Source organism: Petromyzon marinus, chromosome 28 (genome assembly GCF_048934315.1).
Source record: "Petromyzon marinus isolate PM22_M1 ecotype Great Lakes invasive population chromosome 28, UKy_Petmar_22M1.pri1.0, whole genome shotgun sequence".
In the NCBI taxonomy this organism is placed as follows: domain Eukaryota; kingdom Metazoa; phylum Chordata; class Hyperoartia; order Petromyzontiformes; family Petromyzontidae; genus Petromyzon; species Petromyzon marinus.
In genome coordinates, this window is record NC_133694.1 from 11,910,811 (window position 1) to 11,928,081 (window position 17,271).

The window sequence follows — 17,271 nt, forward strand, 5'->3', positions numbered from 1 at the left end:
ACCTGTAAAAACAACCTATAATCCTGTAAAAAACAACCTAGAATCCCGTAAAAAAACAACCTATAATCCTATAAAAACAACCTATAGTCCTGTAAAAACAACCTATAATCCCGTAAAAACAACCTATAATCCCGTAAAAAACAACCTATAATCCCGTAAAAACAACCTATAATCCTGTAAAAAAAACAACCTATAATCCTGTAAAAAACAACCTATAATCCTGTAAAAAACAACCTATAATCCTGTAAAAAAACAACCTAGAATCCTGTAAAAAAACAACCTATAATCCTGTAAAAAACAACCTATAATCCTGTAAAAAACAACCTATAATCCTGTAAAAAACAACCTATAATCCTGTAAAAACAACCTATACTGTAAAAAAACAACCTATACTGTAAAAACAATCTATACTGTAAAAAACAACCAATAATCCTGTAAAATACAACCTATAATCCTGTAAAAAACAACCTATAATCCTGTAAAAAACAACCTATAATCCTGTAAAAAACAACCTAGAATACTGTTAAAAAACAACCTATAATCCTGTAAAAAACAACCTATAATACTGTTAAAAAACAACCTATAATCCAGTAAAAACAACCTATAATCCTGTAAAAAACAACCTATAATCCTGTAAAAAACAACCTATACTGTAAAAAACAACCTATAATCCTGTAAAAAACAACCTATAATCCTGTAAAAAAACAACCTATAATCCTGTAAAAAACAACCTATAATCCTGAAAAAAACTACCTATAATCCTGTAAAATACAACCTATAATCCTGTAAAAAACAACCTATAATCCTGTAAAAAAACCTATACTCTTTGGTTCTTTCGGAAGAGAACCAAAGAGTATGGATTCCTGCAAAAAAACAACCTCCTTGGCTTTTGGCTGGCCATCGAACAACGATGGTTACTGCATCGCGCGCTTTTGGATGAAGTTCTGGGGCCGTCTGGAACGCTCTTCTTTCCGATGTTAGGAAGCCACTTTTAAATCACCTAGATTGAAAACTAATTTCCTTAAAGCTGCTTTTTGTGTTCAATTTGTTATCCTTCCCCCGCACCTCCGATTAGCACGGTTGGCGACGTACGGTGCTAACGAAGTTCAACATACACACATACATCATCCGCCATGGTCTACACACTTCTGGATTGAACGCTTCCCCGAGCCGCTGCCATCTCTCATGATCCAGCCGAGCACTGGCACACGAGCTGATTCCATTGCTGCCAAATCGTCCGGTTGATTTGCCCGCAGCGTGGGGATATTTGTGGCTGCTGGAAATGATCAAAGCCGGACCGGTGCATGTTGCGAAATGGACCTGTGAATCTTAGCGGGCTATCAGCGGAATAAATCAAGCAGTTGTAGTTGATTACTCTGGCACGCACCTACACACGGCATTGCTTATGCTTCTGTAAATGACCGGCCCTAAAATACTGTATTCTGGCAAATCGCCCGATGATGCTGGATGTAATTACCAGTGAAACGTCGTACTACTCAAATTGTAAATGTTGTGGATTTAGTCTCCAACACACCGGTGGGCTGAAGCAGTAACTGGCACGTTTTGTTTTTACATGACAAACCTTACCGGCTGTGTCGGATGGTGCAGGGTTACGGCACATTTATACTTATGCAATCTAACCCAAAAACCTTTATTATGAATCATGTATTCTCTCGTTATTTGTGAGGGATATGTTCCGGAGATGCTCGTACATAGCACATTTTGCGGATAATAATGAATAACCTTAAATAAATACGTAAATAAGCTATTAAATATATGAAAATTACGTATTTTTTACGTCTCTTTATCTCATCACTTTCTCTCTCATCACTTTCTCACATTACATTCTCTCCCATCACTTGATCTCACCACTTGACCTCATCGCTTTAGCTCATCAATTTATCTCATCACTTTATCCATCTCACCGCTTTCTCGCATCACATTTTCTCTCATCACTTCACTCTCTCGAAGCAGTCATGCAGAGTTCCAGATGCGATTCGCGAGGAGCCAAAATCGCGGATAGCAAGTTCGTGAACAGCGAGGGAATGCTGAGATACTAATTATTCAGCAATGCTGCTGCTGCTACATTGGCAATGGTGCGCAAGCACCAAAAACCCAACATGTTCGCCAATAACAATATTTTTACCATGGAAGTCCAGTTTACCATGGGAGTTCAGTTTACCATGGGAGTCCAGTTTACCATAGAAGTGCAGTTTATCATGGAAGTCCAGTTCACCATGGGAGTCCAGTTCACCACGGAAGTCAAATTTACCAAAGGAGTCCAGTTTACCGTGGGAGTCCAGTTTACCATGGGAGTCCAGTTCACCATGGGAGTCCAGTTAATCATGGAAGTCCAGTTCACCATGAAAGTCCAGCTCACCATGAAAGTCCAGTTTACCATGGAAGTCCAGTTCACCATGGAAGTCCAGTTCATCATGGAAGTCCAATTCACCATGAAAGTCCAGTTCACCATGGGAGTCTAGGTTACCATGGGAGTCCAGTTCACCATGGAAGCCCAGTTCACCATGAAAGTCCAGTTCACCATGGGAGTCCAGTTAATCATGGAAGTCCAGTTCACCATGGAAGTCCAGTTCACCATTGGAGTCCAGTTCACCATGAAAGTCCAGTTCACCATGGGAGTCCAGTTCACCATGAAAGTCCAGTTCACCATGGAAGTCCAGTTCACCATGGAAGCCCAGTTCACCATGGAAGTCCAGTTTATCATGGAAGTCCAGCTCACCATGGAAGCCCAGTTTACCATGGAAGTCCAGCTCACCATGGAAGACAAGTTCACCAAGGAAGCCCAGTTTACCATGGAAGCCAAGTTCACCAAGGAAGTCCAGTTCACCATGGAAGCCCAATTCACCATGGATGTCCAGTTTACCATGGAAGCCCAGTTTACCATGGAAGTCCAGTTCACCATGGAAGCCCAGTTCACCATGGAAGTCCAGTTTACCATGAAAGTCCAGATCACCATGGAAGTCCAGTTTACCATGGAAGCCCAGTTCACCATGGAAGCCCAGTTCACCATGGAAGCCCAGTTCACCATGGATGTCCAGTTCACCATGGAAGCCCAGTTCACCATGGAAGTCCAGTTTACCATGGATGTCCAGTTCACCATGGAAGCCCAGTTCACCATGGAAGTCCAGTTTACCATGAGAGTCCAGATCACCATGGAAGCCCAGTTCACCATGGAAGCCCAGTTTACCATGGAAGCCAAGTTCACCATGTATGTCCAGTTTACCATGGAAGCCCAGCATAGCGTGTTCATCAAATCCTCAACTATAAGAAAGGACGAGGTGTATGCATTTCGGTCTTTAATGCCTGTCTCTGATAAACGCAGTGTGTCAGCATTGTCTCTTATCTCGCAATCTGCGTGTGATCGAACTCTGTTGATTGATTCTGTTGTATTGTGACAGTCGATCGGGCGGCAGGGCACCGGGGCGGCGGTGCGGTCGTGACTGCCGTGTCTCGCAGCAACACGTTCCCGAGTTCGATTCCCAACGAAGGGTGCCTGGTATACAGGAGGTTGTGGGTTCGATCCCGACCTTGATGATGCCTGTATATCTGGAGTTTGTGGTGTCTCTCTCCTCGTGGTCACGTGGATTTTTTCTCCGGATGCTCCGGTTTTCCCCTCTGCATTTAGAAACAGGCGTCTAGAGTATTTGGCTGCTATAAATGTCCACGCGATAAGCCACTACGTTAAGCTATCATAATGTGACCAGGTCCCTTCTGAAAAAAAGCTACATAGCTCAACGGGGCTCTAATATACATGGTCACGTGCTTCAACACGTGGGCAGCCAAATAAGTGTGATGTGTAGAAGTTACGGTTGTTGTAATAATACTCGTGCAATGCATATCGCGCACAGCTGGAGAGACGGCGAACTACCATTTTACTTAACTCCTTTGAAAATACAACTAAAGTGTAAAATAATAGCCTCCCCCCCTTCTTACTCAATATTTAAGACCTTCCTAACAAAGCACACGAATGTACTCGGCGTGAAGACTCTCAGTAAACGCAGCGGTGGAATCACACACACCACGTTCCTCATCTCCTGCGGCAGCCTCTCTCTCTCTCAACATTTGTCTGTAATGGGCTCCTCAAGCACCCCCCCCGTTCATACGTTCACAACTTACGGACCACAGAGAGCCCAAAAGTACAAGCTCATTTGCATTTTTATAGACTTAATAAATCATTTCCCAGGCAATTCAGCTAGGCCAGTGGCAGGGCGCCGCCCGCGCAATGCCCTCTCTCGCGAGCGCGCGCACATCATTTTAAACGCTAATGGATCTGCGAGCTAAAGGATGGCGACTCTCTCTTTCCCCCTCTCTTGATTGGTAACCTCGTAGTATACGGGGGGGGGGGAGGTGGGGATGGCAGAAACATTAAATATTTAATTCCGCGCCTTACATTGGGCTTGATGAAAGAACGTCAACGTGAACCGACTCAAGCGGTGAACTTTTACAAATGACGCTTACGCCCAAATGGACTCCGCAAACGTGTTTCTATATTTAGTGGGCACACCGCACGGATTACGCGCGATGCGGCGTAGGGGCGCGTCTCCGACCGGGAAGACGTCGGCGGCGTTGTGCAGGGACGCTCGCCCGAGGGATCGGTGTCCCCTGCCACGGAGCGGAGCTTTCAAAGACTCCGCGGCTACACTCCGGCAACTGTGCGGTCACCAAAGCGCGACGGCCGTCTGCTGCGAAAGATGTTCTTCAAGACCCCCAGGGTGATCGTAAACAACAAAAATACAGGCTATTGTGTGCCGTGTCATGGCTATAATTTTAATTTGTACTCAGCTATTCAGTCGGTAGTATGCTGCTCAAATGAACATTTAGGTGACTCAAATCTCCCATTTAGAGCACTGAGCCGATGATAAAGATGCCACATTAATATGGTGGAGGGTGACGACGGGGCGGGGGGGGGGGCTAATCTATCCATAGGACAAGAACTTTTAACTTCCAGAAAGTAGTAACCACTTTATCAAACCAAGAGGCATGATGGGCTGAGTCAACCCTCAAGCGGGAGTTGAACGCGTAATCTTTCGGATCGCGAGCCGCTCTTTCTACCGCTGAGCCATCTCTCTCTCATCTGTGGCCACCTCAGCCCTGCAGTTTGAGGACATCTTCACAGCCGGGTCTGTCTGGATCAGCGAGCAGGGAAATATTTACACGCCCGGCACACCACGTCCAGTATACCTCTCTCTTTGGCTGTAACTACGAGTCACGTGCCACCTCATAAACGATTTTGTTTTATTTTTACCAAGAAAGGCCCATTGAGCTATGTGGTTATATTTTGATTTAAAGCTTTCGTGATTGCAGGGATTCATATTCTTGGTTCTTTCGGTAAAGTCACGTAGAAGGGAAACAATAAATTAATAAAAATATGTTTCAGAAGGGACCTGGCCGCAAATTATAGCACAAAAAAGTGGCTTATCACGTGGACATTTATAGCAGCCAAATACTTCATAACACACGTTGATTCTAAATGTGAAGGGAAAAACCGGAGGATCCGGAGAAAAATCCACGCGACCACAGGGAAAACATGGAACCCACGGCCTCCTGTATACCAGGTGAGGTAGTTAACACCTTGCCACCGTGGCACCCTCCTGGGCTAACCTGCGGCCCAGAATACGTTAAGTGAGACGAAGCATCGCTCGCGCTGCAAGAGAATCTCTGTGATCCACCAACCCCACCTCCAAAGTGTCGGAATACTGCCGTGCATCGCCGCCGTGCGTCACTTGTTTTCCGTTGATGCCCTCCGCCGCGTGTTTTTTGTGTATAACGCAAATTGTGAATAACGCGATCAAGCGAACGGAACTACGTCGCGCGGGTAGGAATAAGCGGTCGTACGGCTGCCTCGGCGTAGCGTTGCACGAGGCCTTGAGATGCTGCTGGATGCTTCTAGATGCTACCCACACGCCTCGGTCTTTGTTCAGCCTGCGTTACGCATCTCACGTGTTTTCGCGGAACGTGCTTTACCATGCATTATACATTATTTATTATAACGCGATTTTTCCAATAATGCCGTGTTCTTCAGGACCACAACAACTCCCGCACCGCTCAATGACCCGCGTGCTCCGGATGCCACCGCTGAACCGTACGTACGAGGTGGGCAGCAGAGGGCAGTGCGGCATATTCCACTGTTGCAATGTACCGCACGGTACCGCACGCTCCCACGTCTATGTTTCCCCGCCTTCACCAACCCGCGCTGACGAGCGTGGCGAAGAACGGCCAAATGACTCCCACGATCCGCACGGCACGGTGAGGCCCTCGTCCAGCAGTGGTTGGACAACGTGGCCGTGCGTGCAGGTTTACATGAAGTGTGCAAGTAAATAAAGAATCTGGGTGATCATGGCACAACTTTAAACCAGGTTCCTTTTTCTCTCTTCAGATGTTGAGGGCACTGCTCGTCACCAATGATGGTTCTGAGCTGCCTGTGACAACTCCACATTCGTATGATGGGGCTCAGGCTCTTCACGTGACAAATGTTCATCTCTCACCAATAGGTACATGCTTTCTAGGTAGTACCCATTTTAACCACCACTTTGGGTTAACAATGAAGATGATGATGTTGGTGGGTGGAGTCAACCCTCACCAGGAATTCAACTCACAAAGTTAACGGTCCAGGGGCCCAGTCGTTGCTCCCATACACGGGCCATCTCGCCTGGAGAACCGTAGCAGAATAAATTTTTAGCCGATGGGCAGGACCAACTCTCATCAGGAATTCAACTCACAACGTTGACGGTCCGAGCGGGCCCAGTCTCATACACGTGGCGTCTCGCCTGGAAAACTGTGAAAAAGAATCGATTTCAACCGACAGCCGGGATCGCTTTCCCTGTCGCGGCATGGTCATTCGTCGCTGGCGGCTATCCCCTCCGTCCGTTGGGGTGGGGATGATTTTCCGCTTGGCTGCCCCGAGCACGCCAGCACACTCGGGATGAAGACAGCGGGGGTGGGGGGGAGGGCCGGCCTCCGACTGCGCAGGCATTGCGGCGATTGTCAGAACGTCTCCGCATACGCCCATGGGAAAGTTCACCATCATCGTGATCATCGTCGGGTTGTACGATGTGTTACGGGCACGTGCTGTCTGCTCGGGTTCCCTTCACCTCTTCCGATCTTTTGTCTCCTTCTCTGCTGCGGGTATTATTAGGCGGCATTGTGCCAAGGCTCTGTCTGCCGTTGTCTGCTTATCTCTAATTTGCAGTCCTCGAACGTGATTTGTATTCTTTGGTTGTTGTAACGTTCTGACCCACCCGTACTGGACATCTGTGAAAAAGAGCTTCATAGCTCATCGCATTCCTCCAAGTGTAAATAAATATTCTGATTCTGATCTGGTTATAGGTCTTGCCCTTTCCCCATAAAATACGTCCCGGGGTAAGATGCCGTGGCGTAATAACGGTCTCGTATTGCGAGCAGCAAACCGGGGAGTCGGTCTCTCGCACCCACGTGCAGCGGCGACAGACGGCGTCCGGTTTTTAATGAGACCCGCTGCAGTAGATTATCTGAAGGCTGAGGTCGGGTTTAGAACCGGTGACCCGCCTCCCCCCCCCTCCCTCCGCCCCCCCGGTGACTCTGACAGCAAAGTGCGTCGGCCAGCAGCGGGGGCCAAAGGTGCCCCGGAACTAATATACGGTCCTGTGACAGACGACGGTGCCCGACAGGCGAAGAGGGGAATTGACAACGTCTTCGTGCGGCCGCTCCGCACCCGTTGCCCTTCGCCACGAGTGGCGGGGCACCGAGCGGTCAGCCCGAAGGCTGCGACGATTTGGCACCCCGCTCACATTTTTTTTTTGCCAGACGTGGCTAAGATACCGCAAAAGGACCCCGCAATTCCCCGCACTGAACGGTCGCTCCGATGACCTCGAGAGCCGCCAGCTGCCGCCAGCCGTCGCTCGCCTCGCAGTCCGGAACCCGCTGCAGGGGCGGACACCGCGGTGCTGGAACGTGACCTACCGCACCGTCCTATTGCGGTCGACGGCACCGCTATTGTACGTTGCACGCACGCTGAACGTCTATCGCGATCGTACGTAGCCAACCACGCTGATCGGGAGGCGCTGTTGGGCAGCAAGCCAGCGGCTTGACAAGGTGAACAAGTCGCTCGCTCGGAAACACGTCCAACGCCTCGCCAAGTTCGTCCCTAGGCAGCCCGCTGCGCTGCGAACGCGGTGCCCGTATCCGTCGGCGGTCTACAGCCAGCGGGGGGAAATTCCACATTCCTGCGACGAGGAAGCAGAACATCTATAGGGACAACTACTGATGGATTCCCATGAATCAGAATATTGATTTATACTTGGAGGAATCCGATGAGCTATGAAGATATTTTTCACAGATGTCCAGTAGGGGCGGGTAAGAACGTTACAACAACAAACAGTACAAAAACAACACGTGATAGGAGTGCAAAGTACAAGAGGGGTAAACAAATCATCCAAACTCAAACAAATACAAAACACTAAACCATCCCCATCCTACCAGGCAAAGCCCACCGAGGTATTAACTTCTTCTTCAGAAGCGACCTGGCCATCGTCATGTGGAACATTTATAGCGCTAATTGTTGTTGACCCTGGTGGGGGTGGGGGGGGATTGCAGTAGGAGTTCACCCTTGACCTCCAAGACATACTAATGTTTAAGTTGCACTGCATGAGATGAACTGGGCAGCAATTGAAACGAGAAGTGCAAACATTATACGTAAGCGGGAATCAAACTCGGGTCCCCGGGTTCGTAGCGCGGCGTGCTAACCGCTACACTACCGCTCCCCAACACACAACAACAACAACCGCCATTCGCCACTAAGTGGTGATGACGTCACCACGATGCTTGTGCCAGGCTATGTGCACCCTGAGGCCACGTGAAGTGTCGAACGCCCGCTGGCAGGAGGTCACGGGGCAGACCCAGGTGCCACGGGTCGACTGACTGAGATGACTTGCTGATGCACCACCTGTGCCCCCTACTGTGCTTTAGCCACCCGGCGCTCCACTCGTTGTTGTGAGCGTCGCTCCTCCGCCCTCCGTTGTTGTTGGAGGGCGACTGCCTCCAACTGCCCAGTAGCGTCCTTCACGAGCCTCCTCCACAGAGGCCGATCTTGACACCGCTGGTACCAGTCATCGGCAAGTCCACTCAGCTCCACGTCCTCCTGTACCACATCACTCCATCTCTTCTCTAGCCCGTGATGCGCCCGTTTAGCCCCCTCGATCCGGCCGAACAAAAGCTGTTTCGGCATGCGGTGGCTGGGCATGCGGGCTACATGACCCAGCCAACGCAGCCTTGCCTGCCGGAGGAGCTCACCGATGGGATCTTGCCCAGATCTTTCAAGGATTTGAGCTCCTCACAATCTAGCGTGGTTAAACCCAGGATGGATCGTAGGCAGGCTAGCCTAAATGTTTCTAACCGGCGAAGATGTTCCATTAACACACACATACACACACACATAGATACACACATACATACACATACATACATACACACATACATACATACACATACACACCCACACTCTTAATACACCATCTCTGTTAGTGGAGAATCCTGATCCCACGTAATTTGCAGTGAAACCATTTCTTGGAGAAATCCAATAATTGTTGTTGTTGCTAATCTAAGAAAAAAGCCTCACAGAATCTTGGTGTCGGAAAAACATTGCTGTTCTATTAACGTCTCTCCAGCAAATGTCACACGTTAGCCAATGCGCGCATCGGCAACGCCTCGTTACGCCATCAGCTAAGCACGTCTCGGTACGAATTAACGACACCCATTTCACCCATGTGCAATATGTATGTTTAATATTTCGTAACAAGGGGGAACTCAATGTACATGGCCCTGCGCGGACGGTGGCCTGAGATGCCTCCCGATCCGAATTAGAACCGGCACCATAGCAGAGCAATAATGATGAAGCACAACTCGTCAATGCATGAATATGGTTTTGTCATTCGAAGTCGTTGTGATCCGATCACCTCGACTTGCAGGGGATTCCCCTGGGACCCCGTTGATACGTAACACAATTGCGTAGGGTTCTTTAAATGCACGTACGATATATTGGCCGTTTACAGTGATACGTGCTGGTCAAGCCACAAAGCATCCCTGCTTTGAATGCACGTGCAACAGCGTTCGTCTCCTGAGTGAGTGGTGGAACTTCCACATTACAATGGCGGAGGCAAGTTGCAACATTTGGATAATTGTCATAACTTTGCAAACAAAGTGGTACTCAATGTACATGGCCCTTGCACGGACGATGGCCTGAGATGCCTGCCAATCCGAATCAGAACCGGCAGACAGCCGTTGTGAGTTGAGGTTCTATGACCTGTTGAGTTCCACGCATCCAAAAGCCAGAGGAGATTTCCTCCGCAAATGAGCATTGAAGCACTGGCGCTCATGTCATGTCTACAGCCCTCTAGAGCCAGTGAGGGAAATTCCACATTCCTTTATGTATGTGCGTAAGTATGTTGAACTTCTTTCGCACCGTACATAGCCAACTGTGCCTATCGGGAGGTGCGGGGGCGGGGGAAGGACAACATGAGAACACGTAACAGGTGGGACCGCGAGATGGCTACCATCCACCCCCATCAACTAATGAAGGCTACCACCCCCATCAACTAATGAAGGCTACCACCCCCATCAACTAATGAAGGCTACCACCCCCATCAACTAATGATGTTTGGAATTCGAACCCCGATTAAGCTTGGAGAGCTGAATGGAGTTCAAAAGAACAGAAAAATAAAAAGACACCTTGTGAAAGACCCAACGCGGAAGATCCCTGGGGTTTGATCTTCCACGAAGCTGCTCACGGTCCACCCTAAACCGCATCCATTGCACAAACCATGGCAGCAGTAGATGTGGATACCTGATACACAAATGAAAAATGTAAAACTCTCCGGTAGTAGTAATGACACGGTGGTCATCCAGAACAGACCACATCCAACGTATAACAACGTAATGCCCCGAGTCACAAACACTGAAGGAGACATCACCACAGCGGTGCATTCTGCGCCACTCCTGGTGTGGTTATCTGCTGGCTTGACCACCCTGAATGTGAAATTGTAGTTGTCGTCTCTGCGTCTATATCAGCAGCCGTACGAAAGAAGAAGAACTTATGTTACTTCAAACAGATGAAATTATGTGGAAGGATCTCTGACACCCACTTATCTTTAACACGAAACTATTTTTATTTTACCAGGTAAGGCCCACTGAGCTATTTCGCCCTTTTTCAGAAGAGAACCTGGTCACAAATGAACGCTCAACGAAGTGGCTTTTCTCGTGGAAATTTTAGCAGCCAAATACTCTAAAAGCACTTTTCTAAATGTGGAGGCAAAAACTCCAAATATACAGCAGCAGCAGACCTTAGGGTTGGGATCGAACCCACGACCTCCTGCATACCAGGCGAGGTCGTTAACATCTCGCCAGATGCTAACTCAAGAAGGATGTCTCTGGTGTAGGCCAATCAGTTTAAAACACAATGCATATATATCATCAGCGAGTGTGTATGTTCACCGCAAGTACGTGTGGTTAATGCAGACGTGATTCTTTGCTAAAAAAAGGTTTATATTTGGTGTTTGAACATCTTAACACCTGTTTTATTGCCCGATGAGATGCATGCCATCTACATGATACAATCTCTGACACGTCCGAGATGGCGCATCGTTGGCGGAGCCCCACGTCGTAATTTGCACGTCGCGTCTGCCGGCGGACGCCACCTCCCAAGGGGCAATCTCAAACCAACACAGCGTGCCGAAATGCCTCATCAATAACCCGGGAGCAACCGTTTAAAAATAAAACGTCTACTCACGTCCGTACCAGTGTAATAGACATACCCCGACCAAAGATCTCATTAAAATGTTTCATTCTCTAAGCGGTCGTCGACTGGTGGCATTGGGAGACGTTAGCGCGCTGCGCTACGAACCTGGTGACCTGAGTTCGAATACCGGCAACGACTAACACCAGTTGGCGAGTGATATCAGAACCGGTCTTTGGCCTCCTTTAGGTCAATTCAGCCTTCAGTGAGTACCTGGTGGGGTGTGTAAACATCAGCAATGGGGGAGACAAAGGCACGTGGTCCTGGTGCTGGCCATACCGTCCCTTCGTACGATGTTCCGGCTGTAATAGTTGCTCGAGAACAGCACTTGCCCCAACAGTCTTTGCTTTTCGTGGACTGCAGCCTCTCTCTCTATATGCATATACAAGTTTGTGTTGAATGCACGTCCCATTAGGTGACAGAGACATTGTGACATACGTTAATGACCCATGCACAAAGAAATCACTAAAAGTGTGTATGTATAGAAGATGTATGTGTCTATAATAATAATGGTCGTGTACTTGAACACACATTTTAAGAGCGATTGTTCAACTGAATTTTGAAGCAGATTATTATCAACGTTATTTAAATTACATCGAGGGATGGTTTCGAGTAGGTGGTGGCGGCTTAGGGAGTCCTTCAACCATCAGTAAATTGATAATGATGATGGTGATGATGATGACTGACAATGGTGATGATGATGATATTGGTGATATTGATGAAGATGGTGATGATGATGATGACGATGGTGATAATGATGACGATAGTGATATTCATGATGACGATGATGATGGTGATGATGATGACGATGGTGACGATGATGATGGTGACGATGATGATGATGACGATGATGGTTAAGATTATTTTGAGGAAAGAACAATAGTGCTCACCTAATGAGAGCAAAAGTCGATCCCAAGTCTCTGTGCTCGAGCACACGTACGATGGGACCAGGCTCCATTGACAACAACGAGCCGGAGGTGGAAACTCCACATTTCTATGGCGGAGGTGGGGGGCACTCCAGAGAGAAACACAATGGCTGTGTTTTTTACGACCAAAAAGAGACGCCCATTTTAAAGTACAACCTGGGGGTCGATTGGCTGAGTTGCCTTCCTGCAGTGATCTGAACCTGCCACTTTCCCCATGAGAGCTTTAATAATAATCGTACCATCTAGCCGCATATTGTATAGTGGGTGCCACAGTGGCTAGGAGATGTTAACTACCTCGCCTGGTATACAGGGGGTCGTGGGTTCGATCTCGACCCTGCAGAGATGTTAACTACCTCGCCTGGTATACAGGAGGTCGTGGGTTCTATCTCGACCCTGCAGAGATGTTAACTACCTCGCCTGGTATACAGGAGGTCGTGGGTTCTATCTCGACCCTGCAGAGATGTTAACTACCTCGCCTGGTGTACAGGAGGTCGTGGGCTGGATCCCGACCCTGATGCCTGCTGTTGCATATTTTGAGTTTGCGGTGTCTCCGGGTCCTCCGGTTTTCCCCGCCACATTTAGGAACACGCCTTTAGAGTATTTGGCTGCTGCTGTAGATGTCCACGTGATAGCCGCTTCGTTGAGCTGTCATTTGTAGCCATGTCACTTCTGAAAAATGGCCGTATAGCTCAGTGCGCTTTACCTGGTACAAGAAAAAAAAGCTATCTTAAAATATATAACTCTTATTTTCCACAGTTATCTGTGGAATAAATATCGTGGATCCTGTTAATAAGAATAATATGCACTTATAAGGAACGTTTAAAAAATATACCTGTGGGGATAACCGCCATTTTACTATTTTTACCCGCCGGTAAAAAAATTTGCAGATAATCCGGTTGGATAATAGGATGAGTTTGCCGTGCAACTCCTATTATCCGCGAATGTATTGCAGATAATAGAAGTAACAATCTAGCATCTGTAACCCGCAGATGAGCCCCGGCGTGTCAGCGTTATCGTGTCTGTGTGTGTCTCTCAGTGTTATCGTGTCTATGTGTGTCTCAGTGTTGTCTCCATGTGTGCATCTGTCTCAGTGTCTCTATGTTGGTCTGTCTCCGTCGGTGTCTCTGTGAGTGTATCCGTATCTCTGTGAGTGTATCCGTGTCTCCGTGTCTTTGTGAATGTGTCCGTGTCTCTGTGAATGTAATGTTATCATTTATATTCCATTCCACACGTGATATTCCCTTGAGCCTGTAAAAAAAAAAAATCGTTGTGTGGGAACATCTTCACAGGTTAATGGTTGCAACAGGCGTGTTGCAATTCGTCCGTGCAAGGCACAGAAGGTAGTGCGTAAACCCAGCTAGGCAAGGCTACAAATAACGGCTCAAGCAGTTCCGGGAATTTTGGATTTGCCCCGACACCCATTGATATGAATTATAGACACTCAGGTGTCACTGCCACTCAGTCACGAAGAACACGAACGACACCCAGACACAACTCCACCACCCGCAGCAATTGGGATCAGACCCTGATCGTTCGTCACGCAAACCCGATCCGTAACAAAGTGCGTCCCTCCGCCGATCCCCTGACGGATGAAGGCCTCCCCCCCCCACCCCCCCACACTCGTATCGGTCACCGAGGGATGCTTTGACCGTACTTCACCGTGCTCCGGTGAGCGTGAGGCTGACGGAGAGAGCGGTGGGCGGGGAACCGGTTGCGACATCACTCACCCAGGCCAAGGGGTCAAATTCAGGTGGCTGGGTTTATAGGTCGGCGCGCTCGCCCCCGGGGTTTGTGTTTAAGGGAGACGTTTGGTGGCGCTCCAGGGCTCGCGCAGGGCAGCAGGTGACAGGTGACCAGACGTGTGGCCATGTCATGTCTACAGCCCTCTAGAGCCAGTGAGGGAAATTCCACATTCCTTTATGTATGTGCGTAAGTATGTTGAACTTCTTTCGCACCGTACATAGCCAACTGTGCCTATCGGGAGGTGCGGGGGCGGGGGAAGGACAACATGAGAACATGTAACAGGTGGGACCGCGAGATGGCTACCATCCACCCCCATCAACTAATGAAGGCTACCACCCCCATCAACTAATGAAGGCTACCACCCCCATCAACTAATGAAGGCTACCACCCCCATCAACTAATGATGTTTGGAATTCGAACCCCGATTAAGCTTGGAGAGCTGAATGGAGTTCAAAAGAACAGAAAAATAAAAAGACACCTTGTGAAAGACCCAACGCGGAAGATCCCTGGGGTTTGATCTTCCACGAAGCTGCTCACGGTCCACCCTAAACCGCATCCATTGCACAAACCATGGCAGCAGTAGATGTGGATACCTGATACACAAATGAAAAATGTAAAACTCTCCGGTAGTAGTAATGACACGGTGGTCATCCAGAACAGACCACATCCAACGTATAACAACGTAATGCCCCGAGTCACAAACACTGAAGGAGACATCACCACAGCGGTGCATTCTGCGCCACTCCTGGTGTGGTTATCTGCTGGCTTGACCACCCTGAATGTGAAATTGTAGTTGTCGTCTCTGCGTCTATATCAGCAGCCGTACGAAAGAAGAAGAACTTATGTTACTTCAAACAGATGAAATTATGTGGAAGGATCTCTGACACCCACTTATCTTTAACACGAAACTATTTTTATTTTACCAGGTAAGGCCCACTGAGCTATTTCGCCCTTTTTCAGAAGAGAACCTGGTCACAAATGAACGCTCAACGAAGTGGCTTTTCTCGTGGAAATTTTAGCAGCCAAATACTCTAAAAGCACTTTTCTAAATGTGGAGGCAAAAACTCCAAATATACAGCAGCAGCAGACCTTAGGGTTGGGATCGAACCCACGACCTCCTGCATACCAGGCGAGGTCGTTAACATCTCGCCAGATGCTAACTCAAGAAGGATGTCTCTGGTGTAGGCCAATCAGTTTAAAACACAATGCATATATATCATCAGGTGGCTGGGTTTATAGGTCGGCGCGCTCGCCCCCGGGGTTTGTGTTTAAGGGAGACGTTTGGTGGCGCTCCAGGGCTCGCGCAGGGCAGCAGGTGACAGGTGACCAGACGTGTGGACCGCCCCGCACCTCCGATGAGCGTGGTTGGCTACGTACGGCGCGAAAGAAGTTCAGCAATACACGCAAACAACTCTGGCGCGACCGCCGCTGTCAGCCGGCACGACGCTGCACCGCGTCTCCTTCATCCACGGGAAGAGAAGGACAAGCGACGTGGCCAGGCAGCCTGAGCTGCTTCGATGGGGGAGGGGGGGGAATATCGAGAAGGAAGCTCCCTCTCTCCCTCCCTCTCTCCCTCCCTCTCTTCCTCTCTCCCTCCCTCTCTCCCTCCCTCTCTCCCTCCCGGAGCCCTCTCGTGGCTCGACCACAACCTCGACATTGCCACTCATCTCCTGAATATTTTGCTGCCACACACAAGAATAGAAAATGATGTATGATCAGCACTGCAAGTGCGCCATCAGATACACAAAGATCCCCCGTATAGCCTTAACAGACTGTAGGGGCAAGTGCTGTTAGCGAGCACCTATAAAGGCCGGCACGGCACACGAGAGGGTGGGTGGCCAACACCACGCCCGGCCGCCTTTGTCTCCCTAGCGGCAATGTTTACATACCATGGCTGGGAATCGAACTCAAGCTGACGAGCTCATAACGCCACGTGCTCTAATCATAACGCTGCCACTCACTCCCCTCTCCACACACACACACCGCAGATGCACTGTATACACGTGTCAAACAAGTCCGACATCACAACACCCTCCAACAGCGCATGGTGCATGCCAGTAACGAGCACGTGCCTGCCGTAACAAGGGGCCATTCTACCGTGAGCTGTGTTCGTGCAGGTGGAGGCATTGATCACAGGTCGCACGGAGTGTTCCAGGTTACTGGAAGGAGGCTGGGACTATCCTCCAACCCCCCATTACTACCCCACTCCTCCTGCTTCTCCCAATGTGTCTCTCTGAAGGGCAAACAAGCGAAGAAAGACAAAGATCCCCCGTGTAGCCTCAACAGACGGGGGCAAGTGCTGTTCGCGAGTAGCAACCTATGAAGGGCCGGCACGGCACACGAGGGGGTGGGTGGAACAGCAACCGCGCCCGGCCGCCTTTGTCTCCCCAGTGGCGAAGTTTACACACCGCACGAGGTACTCATTTGAGGCTGAGTCGACCTAGCGGAGGCCCTTGACCGGTGCAGGTAATCGTCACCGGTGTTGGCACGTGGTTATTGTCACCGGTGTTGAATCGAACTCGAGTCGCCGAGTTCGTAGCGCAGGACGGCGCCAACCACTACACGACCGCTCCCCACGCACACACACGCGCACGCCTATTCCGCCTGTTGACAGCACAACTTTAGGTGGGTGAGTCACACAACAAAGTCGTCACGAACTTCCCGTGGCCCAGCGCAGGTGAACGCACGCCTCCTATAGAGCCCAGAGCATCGAGAGCAGTGGCGCTCAACCTTGGCCGCAGCCCGCAACCCCTCTGGGTCTCAGATGAGGGCATTTCGCACCCCCAGCGGGGTTGCGTGCACCCCAGGTGAAGAACC

General features: G+C 49.3%; 1 protein-coding gene and 1 long non-coding RNA gene across 5 annotated transcripts in view; one reads left to right on the forward strand and one right to left on the reverse strand.

The window, feature by feature from the left end:
* The window catches only part of LOC116947028 (putative oxidoreductase YteT), a 338,553-nt gene that overhangs the window by 197,994 nt on the left and 123,288 nt on the right, over window positions 1–17,271 (reverse strand). The gene's annotated exons all lie outside the window — the stretch shown is intronic.
* LOC116947030 (uncharacterized) overlaps window positions 1–17,271 on the forward strand; it is a 118,963-nt gene that overhangs the window by 90,605 nt on the left and 11,087 nt on the right. The gene's annotated exons all lie outside the window — the stretch shown is intronic.